Source organism: Magallana gigas, chromosome 6, assembly GCF_963853765.1.
Source record: "Magallana gigas chromosome 6, xbMagGiga1.1, whole genome shotgun sequence".
NCBI lineage: Eukaryota > Metazoa > Mollusca > Bivalvia > Ostreida > Ostreidae > Magallana > Magallana gigas.
The window spans coordinates 42434470-42444048 of record NC_088858.1 but is presented as its reverse complement, the minus strand read 5'-3'; the positions used below and the strand labels follow the sequence as shown (position 1 = coordinate 42444048).

The 9579-nt window shown below is 36.9% G+C and overlaps 1 pseudogene; it reads left to right on the top strand.

Annotated features, from left to right (window-relative positions):
• The first annotated feature begins 5427 nt into the window (after nt 1-5427).
• LOC136276387 (uncharacterized) lies at nt 5428-6089 on the top strand (annotated as a pseudogene).
• The last annotated feature ends 3490 nt before the right edge of the window (nt 6090-9579 follow it).

The window sequence follows — 9579 nt, the reverse complement described above, 5'->3', positions numbered from 1 at the left end:
CATTTTGTCAGTATGACTTGCAGACCTATATTAAAACCAAAACTTTGTCAAATTTGACCCCGCAATTTCTGCTTGTCCAACAGATACTTTGAGAAGAATACCCATGATACTTGATTTTTTCTGAAAAGGAAACTAGAATCGCTGAATAGAAGTGGAACTGTTGATGGTGTAAGAGCAATATGTTGTGCCGTGAATGACTTGCTTTCAGCACTGCGTGCCTTGCAGACTTAACATATTTTGCAAATGTTTTCATGAAACAAAGAAAATTCTTAATGACGTTGTGGCTTCAAGAGTAGTAGGTATAAATGTTAGTTGGATCTCCAGTTAGAAAAAAGTAGAAAAATGCTCAACGGGAAAAGGTTTTTAATTTAAACAAAGAATCAATAGCTATATACTAAATCAATTGTAAACAAGGGCACCGCTAAGCGGAGCATCCCCTCGCAACATGACTTGTTGTAGGGGGAAATGCATTATTTAGGAAAATACAAGTAAATTTGTCAGATCAAAATAATTATGACACAAATTCTTTCTTAAAACCGCTTTGAATTCATAATATATATTTTATCCTAATCTCCAAGCTTTGTGGTGTATAAATTGGGGGAGGTGCTACATTTGCGTGGTTGCACAGTTTTCCTATTCCTAGCAGAAACTCAACACATATGCTTAATAGTTTAATAATTTAGATTCATTTAAAGATCTTTTAAGTTTTATAAAAGCATACATAAACGATCTGTAAACATTATGAAACATAGCTGAAGGTTTAGCGATCTGTAGTCTGCTCTGATGGACAATTCTAGTTGCTTGTCGTATGTCAACCCATAATAGTAGATATGCAACTATTACTAATATGAAACAATTTTCACGTGATAAATGTGCGATATCTGTCAAAGTCTCTTCTGAATTTTGGACTAGTTCTATTTTAAGTAATACGGGAAAATTTGTCCGAAAGTCGACTGCTTGTTTCGATGTAAATCGGATGACTTTAATTTCTTGACCGCTTCAACTTTTCACTCTTCTAACCATCCAATACCACAAACGTTTGTTTTTTACCTTATTATTTTATTAGATTTAAATTCCCAAAAATGTCAAGTTGTTGATTTGGATTGCATACAGTAACGATTTACTTCAAGTCGTACATAAAATTACCGGAAATGTCTATTGTCAAGTCGTACATAAAATTCCTGTTTTAGCTTCGGTTTTACGATAATATAAAAAATACTGAATAAATTGACTTGGAAATCAATAGGGTTTGTCCTTTTACCATGCCAAAGAAGTATACAAAGTTTAATGAATATTCATGCGATGGTTTTCTTTGAATTTTGCTAAAGAGCTGACAATGGACATGCCTACATACATACACACACACGCACGCACGGCAGCGATGTTTTATGCCCCTCGCAACAAGTTGCGCGAGGGGATAACAATTTTCAATGTATCGAAAATAAAAAAACGTGGGAATTTTATGCATGTATTGAAACAGACTCCTCCGCTGAACAGTAAAAGCATTTCAAATTTAACATCATAAATTGGCTGACAACATGTTTTATCATAATGACCATCTAAAGAAGTTTAAAACTGCTATCTTGCAAGCAGGCACGAAGCATCAGGGGGGCCTGCCCCACCCCCCACCCCCCCCCCCTCCTTTTTCTCGCAGCAACAAATTCTTTAAAATTTACATATAAAAAATTGAATAATAATGGAGTTGCCCCCCCCCCCCCACTTTTTTGGGAGTATGTAAAAAATTGATATGAAAATAAGTAAATGAGGAGTAAAATTGAAGTTATATACTACGCCAGCCCCCCCCCCCCCCCTCCCGCCCCCCCCCCCCCCCCCCCTTCAGAGTAGGATTTTGAAGATTTTGGGAAACATTAAATTTCCTTTTTTTATTTTTTGCTTGTCAAGATTTTTTGGATGAGTCTGGCCCCCCCCCCCCCCCCCCCCCCCGTCAAAAACGATGCTACGTGCCTGGCAAGCACATGTAAAAATACGATAAATATTTAACAAACTGCATAAAAGGAGAATCGGTAAAACCAAAACATGATCATGAATTGCTTAGGAAATTACTTGCATTTATTTCAAATTTGCTTTTTTTGCGTATCTTTTTTTGACAGATGACATAGTATCACAAGTGAAATCACGTGCTACTGAAGTGACGTCATTCCTTTTCTCCGTTTGAAGGTGAGAGCAGACAGCTGATCGAGAGGAAGGTAATATTAGTTTTTACATTTTATGCCGTTGGAGACTTGAGTGAAATTAATGGTTTCAAGATTGTTGGATATCTTGAGAGAACATTTGAGTTAGTGGGACTGTTGGATGTCGCAGATTTGAACTGGATTGAATTTGACAAAAATATGGTAGGGGCCATGACATGATATGAGATATGCCGTAAAGCGGCAATTTGTGTGAAATTTGAATATCTTAGCTGGGTTTTCATTCAAATGAATTTTATATATGATTAGAGAAGAAAGTGGATATTGACTGAAATGTAGGAAGCGTGAAATTATTCTTGACCTGTATATTTTCTACTTCGTTTATTATCCGGACTGTTAAGGTCGGATTGAGAATAAATGCCAACGTCATGATTGTTTATATTTAAGATGGTTCAGCCGGTAATTTAAAAGAAGAGACATAGTCTGAGGGGGCTTACTTTGTAGCCTGTGAAAGTAAAGAATGGGTGGTTAAAGAATGTGATGGAGTTGGCGAGGATAAGTGTTGGAAAGCGCACGGAAACGATACAGTTGAGGGATATCACCAAAGCAGTGATTGAGATTATAAGGAAACCTATGGTTTTAAATTAAGATGGTAGAATTTAATCCCATGAAAAAGTTCCTCGTTAGAAGGGAGAATGGGTAACAATCAGCGGTGGGACTCCTTCCCTTGCAACCCACCAACAAGTTAGTGCCGAATCTGTAATTGAAGGTTCTGATTTTGATATGAACCAACTGTGTTTAAAAGGAGTGGAGTGAATGAAGATACCATATTGGGTGTGAGGAAGTGGCTTACAAAGGGAGTGGATGTGACAGACTTTTTTACTTGTTGTAAAGGGAATTTTCGTGGAAAGTCGTTTGATTCTGAGTGGCCCCCAAGTGCTGTATTCCTTAACTCTGCTTTATGTAAAAAGTACCATGCTTTTATTTGTGATGTTTTGTATGAAAAGATAAGGTCAGGTGCTACTAGAGTGCTTGGTAAAGTCGGTGAGCGTGAGATGCCCCATAATTTTATGCCTTTGACAATTGAACCAAGTAAACCAAGACTTTGTCATTATGACAGATTTTTTAACCTCTGGGTGAAGGATCTTCCCTTTCAGTTGAAGACTTTGAGAGATGTTCATAGGCTTGAAGGGTGTAATGCATTTTTGATAGCAACTGATGAAAAATCTAGATATGACTCTCGGGGATATTTTGGGCTGATTTATGGTAATTATGTTATGGGGTATACGGTAATTCCTTTGGGTTAAAGGCATCACATTTTATTTACCAGACCATTGGGATGGTTGTTACGTCATACCTTCGGAGTCGGTCAATAAGTACCGTACAGTATATTGATGATAGGTTGGCTATTTAGTATGTCTCTGGTGCTGTATGTAGAAGGGTGTAAGGTCGCATACATATTAGTAGAAGTGTTGAAAAGGTTAGGTTATACTTTGTCCTTAGGGAAATGCTCGCTTGTTCCATCGACATGTGTCAAGTTTCTCGGTTTTTTGGTTGATTCCAAAAAACAAGCTTATATTTTGCCCAAGTGCAAGACGTTGAAAATTGCTGATTTGAGAGAAGTATTCTTGGTTCAAAAGAACTTACTGTGAAAACTCTTCAGCGATTTGCTGTTAAATGTATATCAATGGGCCTTGCATTTCCTGGTTGTAGGCTGTTTTGTAGGGAGTTTAACTAGAGCTGTGAAAAGCAGTAAGCATGTGTGTTTGACTGATGAGCTGAGGGAGGAATTAGAACATTGGGGTTTTCTAGATTCTTGGGAAGGTTGTTGTCAGTGGAGAAGTGAGTGAGTGTCATCAGCAGGTTACATGTATGTTGTCTTCAGATGCGTCCTTGTACAAGTACGGAGCATAGGTAGAACAGGGTAGGAATAGGTATGAGATAAGTGATTTTTGGGAAGAGAATGATCAAAGACCTATTCATTTAAAGGAGGCAGATGCTGTTTATAAGGTGTTATTGGCTCTTGGAGAGAACCTAGACGATCAGTGCACCTAGACGATCAGTGCACCCAACGACGCGAACTTCTATTTCAATAGTGACATTCCATCCGTATTGGAGGGGGGAGGCGTTAGAGTGCATTCTGATCCAAAACGACACGTGGCATGCGGCGAAGTCTATGGAGAGGGATATCAACAGAGTGGGGAAAGGACCTAGACGACAGCATAGACAAACATGGCATAAGGAAATATCCGATAAGATTCACTCCGTACGCGTCCATGTCTACTAAGCCATCAGAAACTGTTACAATGACCCGGATATTTTGCGACAAAAACTGGGCAATGTGGTGGAACATTACAAGAACTTTCGTGGAAATTGTTCCGAGAAAAGTAGGTGCCGACAGGATTCAAACTAGGAACTAAGTAAACTGCTGATCAGAGATTCCAGAGCCGGGGAACTTGAGGACGGCCATCAGAAAAACAGTCGTGTATTTTTCGGGAGTACTCTGTGCACGCTATGGACACATACTATGTCCTTCAACAATGTTCTGAGCATTTTCCTTGACAAACGCATCCTATTTGTGATGAGTCTTACAAGATGCAGACTTCGCTTGCCATTTGCCATTGGAATGAAAACGTGGATCGGCAAGCGACTATTACATATCAGTCCGTAACCGGCCGTTCGAAACGCACCTTTGGTCCAAGGACGTACAGCTACAGAAGGAGGATCTGGAGAAGATTTATTGATCTTTTCTTGTGTGAAGAGTATGTGAATGTCTTAATTCTTCTTGAATATATGTGTATATGAACGTGTGCACATGTAAATGTGTTTTATTATTCAATTGTTAAAAAACCAAAGAAACGAAAAAAAAAAGTGAAAAGAAAATAATTCAATGACATGACTCTACATTGAGGAGACCTCTACGTGGCTAGAGCTAGAAACATTGACAAATTATGCAGTAATTGAATATTATCAATGAATAAATCAGTAACTGCATGATTTGTCAATGGCTAACGTCCTCAACCTAAAAAATAAATAAAAATAGTTTGATATAAAATTTATTCAAAGTGATAATGATTTTACTATTTAGTTACGATAACCAATATTACGATTGCTTTTATTACAGGTAATATATTTTAACATTCTGTGTAACTATATAGCTTGAATCCACACTCGCGCGTGTTTCACTCGGGGCTTTTACGCCTGTATGAAATAAGCTCTGCCCTCACCTAAACTTACCTGAGGTAAACCACCCGGTTAAAAACCTCGGCCTTTAAGGATGAGTTCTGTGTCAGTTAGAGCGAGGTATATCTTATTGTGAGACCAGGCTTTGTTTAAATTGAAGTTTTTTGCTGGAGATAGGGCAGGAGATCTTGCAAATGTGGTGGCTCAAGAAGTTAAGTGGCTTAGAGATTATTCAGGTTTTGTGTTTAATCACACTTTTGGAAAGACTCTTCGATGAGGTAATAGGAAGAGTAATACATTTGTTGTAAAGAGGTGTGATGATAAGGCTATTTGTCCTGTAGACGGATTACATGATTTTGTTTCAGGATGTAAAGACTTAGGAGTTGATCTGTCTTATGGTTGTCTCTTTCGAATTGTTACAGAGGATACGCGGGTTTTGGATCAGCCTGTTTCCTATTCGGTTGTTTATGATATGTTGCGTGTGTGTTTGCGGAAACTTGGTGTTGATTAAGGTGAGACTCCACGCAGTTTCCGGGCAGGTTGTTCTGTTGCGTTGGCTATGTCAGACTCACTGAGTGAGGTGGGTCAGATAATGAGACACGTTGGTTGGTTTGAGGAAGGCAGTGCCGAGTATTATAGTAGACTCCAAGCCTTTGTAGAATCAGATTTTGTAGCTTGAAGATTGGTAACAAGTGTGACAAATGCGGGAATGATGGAAGAGAAGTATCGAGAGTGCATGCAGTATGATAGTCTTTTTTCGGCCTTTGTAGAGAGAGTGAGTGATGAGATAGAGATTTAATTGTACATCATGTATATGCACATGTTGTCTGAATATGATTTATGATTTTAATTACTTTTGATAACATATAAAGGGTTTGATGAGTTGTATATACTAGGTTAATGTGTTAAATGTTTATATATTTGATAGTAGTGAGTGTTGGGAAGAGGCACTAGATATTGAGATAAGAATCGAAAGTTGGATACCTAGATAAAGACTTTTACACCCAATACTTTATACTTTAGGAACTGAGGTTGAAATGTGATTCAACATGTGATATGGGAAAAACATAACAAGGCACCTTCAAACAGATACAGCAGAATGAGAGTTGTTACAGTTTGGTTTAATAAGTAAATTGTTCTCTAAGACCTGTTTAATCTTGCGATATATGCTTGCTGCATTCATTCACCATATGAAGAGAGTAACATATATGCATATAGGAACGATCTGCAATTCACTTAAAGATTACTTATCAAAATTTATTTGATCTTGCATATAGATTAAAGACTGAGTTTTCATTAAGATACTGATTTTGTTTCCTTCTATTGATGTAAAATCTGCCAATTCAAGCTAGCACATGTACCAACATCATATATAGTCCAGCTGTAATAAATCTCAAAATTCTATGGATTCACTGTTCATTCCCATAGCAACTTGAGCTCTCATGCGTTGCTGAAGTTTTTGCTAATTCACATATATTCCACAACTGCTATCATCAGTCTGCACAGGAAAGTCTGACCGTGTACAAAATTCTTCTTCTTCCAGTACAGTTCATCCCTCGGTCGGCCGAGTATTGTCGAGTATTATTCTACACATATCTAATCTAGCTTCATGCCATGCCTCATTTTGTATTTAAATGAAAGATATCGTGATATCTGCAGTAGAATCAACTGTGGATATTCGCCTTTTGGATCGCAGAAATACAGAACGTTGATTATTAATTAGCGAAGCTAAGTTGAGAAAAAATTAAAACAAATTGATAATCTTTAAGTACCAATGATGGTTAAAATATATAAAACAAAAGACAGTACTCTTCCGATTTATCGGTATTAAAGCCCAAAAATTCGAGTCCATAATTTTAATATAGTAGTATAGATTGCTCAGACGACGATTAGCCGTGTGTAAACATAATTATATTTGATATTATTCACATTAAAGACAGTATTAACATATCTTGCGATTAAAACACTTAGCTATAAATGTATACTGGACGACTCCATACCTGGTTTATAATGTTTAGGCCAGTTGGGCTATTGACTCAACAAGTCCAATTTCTAGACGATTATATATTCTAAGTTGGTATCAATATATACGGACAGTATTTGTAAAACACCGATACCCTGTTTGGCATCAGAGACTTGAAAAACATTTGAGTTTATGTTATTTATGTCTCTGTTGGCTTTTAATGCCAAGATTAGTCTTATAAATGTATACTGGACTCCAGGATCAATGTCATATTAAATATGTCTAAAGGTAAAAAATGTTATAGGTGATGTCCAAAGAAAATAAAAACAAAAGCTCTAACCGATCAAAGTTATAGCAAAACAAACAATATCCATTGTAAAATCATGAATTAAAAATGAAAATGAAAACAACTTTGGTTTGTGTCACTAAAGAATAAATCTGCGATTTATAAAAAAGCTGTACTAAGTACCGCCTACCGTTATAAAAGTGAATCAAAACTATTAGTCAAGGTAATTACTATCTGGGTCGAAATTTCTTGACATGACTGTAAGCGATAATCCTTTAAAATAAATTTGAGTGTTTTACTACGGGAAGATTTTACTTCGAATAAAAGAGACGAGATGGGCGCGCCGACGCGCTGAATACAATTAGCCCTTCTTGCATAGGCGTCGGAACTGGGGGGCTGAGCCCCCACTTTTTTTGCCAAATTAGACCTAACCATAAGGCACATAGCAGCATAGAGGGTTCAACCCCCCCCCCCCTCCCACACTTTTTCTGGCAGGAAATATAATTATTCCTAAAAAGGTTGGAATATGGAGAAGTTGAAGAGTCATAGGTAAACTAGCACCCCCCCCCCCCCCCCCCCCCCCACGGATTAGGAATTTCATGATTTGGGGGGGGGGGATTTGGTGGGTAAGATTTTTTTTAACTAATGGTATACCCCCCCCCCACCCCCCCCCCCCCCCAACCCCACCCCGGATTAGGATTTTCATGATTTTAGGAATTATTTTTTTTTCAATATTTCTAAGGATTAGTCAAGCCCCCCCCCCCCCACTTTCAATTTGCTTCCTACGCCAGTGTCTTGGATACAACTCTCCAGTACCATTCACACAGTGCTTTTGAAACACTTTGTCTGGTATACGCATCGGTAGATAGTCATTTCCAGTCAGTCTAATGTTTGTCATTACTTTTACAGAAGCAGCTTTTTGTTTCAAGTCGTAAAAGGCAGTCATGATATTGGTTTTTTCAGCATCTTTTAGGTTTGCCAGAGGGTTGTTTGAGCTTTCTGAGGAGCAATTTATTTTCCCTTTTATTTATTTTTTTCGTCTCTGACCAAAACGCATGGCACACAGTATTCCCTGCGTAACATTGGGAATGCTGACTTTATGCGTGTATCCAAGTCAAATATGACTAGACATTGTTGCTGTGGACACCGAATAATCGATTTAGGTAGGCAGCAATAAATGATTTTAAGAATGTAAAGATGGAGCTTTAAAATCCTCAATCTTTAAAAAGGGTCAAGAAAGCAATCAAATATATCTTCTTTTTTTTCAATTTTCCACAATTTATTTCAATTTTCAACAGCAATACAATATCAAATATAGCTTAAACAATAGTATTACACAAGGTATAACGTATATATATATACGATCTTTTCCACAAAGACGAGGGATTTACATACATAGTCCAATCCGTAGTCCATTGAACCCCTTGTCTTCCAACTAGAGGACTGTACCCCCCAGAATGTGGAATAAAAATTGATGAATGCATAAAGTTACATAATATAATTACTTAAAGTAAAGTACATATCATCAGTACATGTAATACTTCCAGCTTTTTTAAGAACACAATTTTCCACAATTAAGTTATTTTTCACAAAATGTTTTAAATTTTCTTTTGACATTCTTTCTTGATTTATTCTACAAGACATTTTGTATTTATAAATTAAAAAGGAGATAAATGACAAAATATTATTCAACCTTCTAGTTTTGACATTATTTTCATAATGGAACCCCAATACTATTATCTTCCATGATATTCCAAAATTAAAGAAATTTCCCACCTCTTGCCATATATGTTTTACTAATTTACAACTAAATAAAAGATGTTCACAGTCTTCGACTGTTTGACAACATTCACATTCGGCTGATACATCTTTGTTCCACTTACTAACACTTGAATTATTGTTAAGTACACTGTTTAATAACTTATAATTGAATTCAGCAACTTTCTTATCATACATGCATTTTATTTATTGATTATATATATTTTTCCAGATAATTC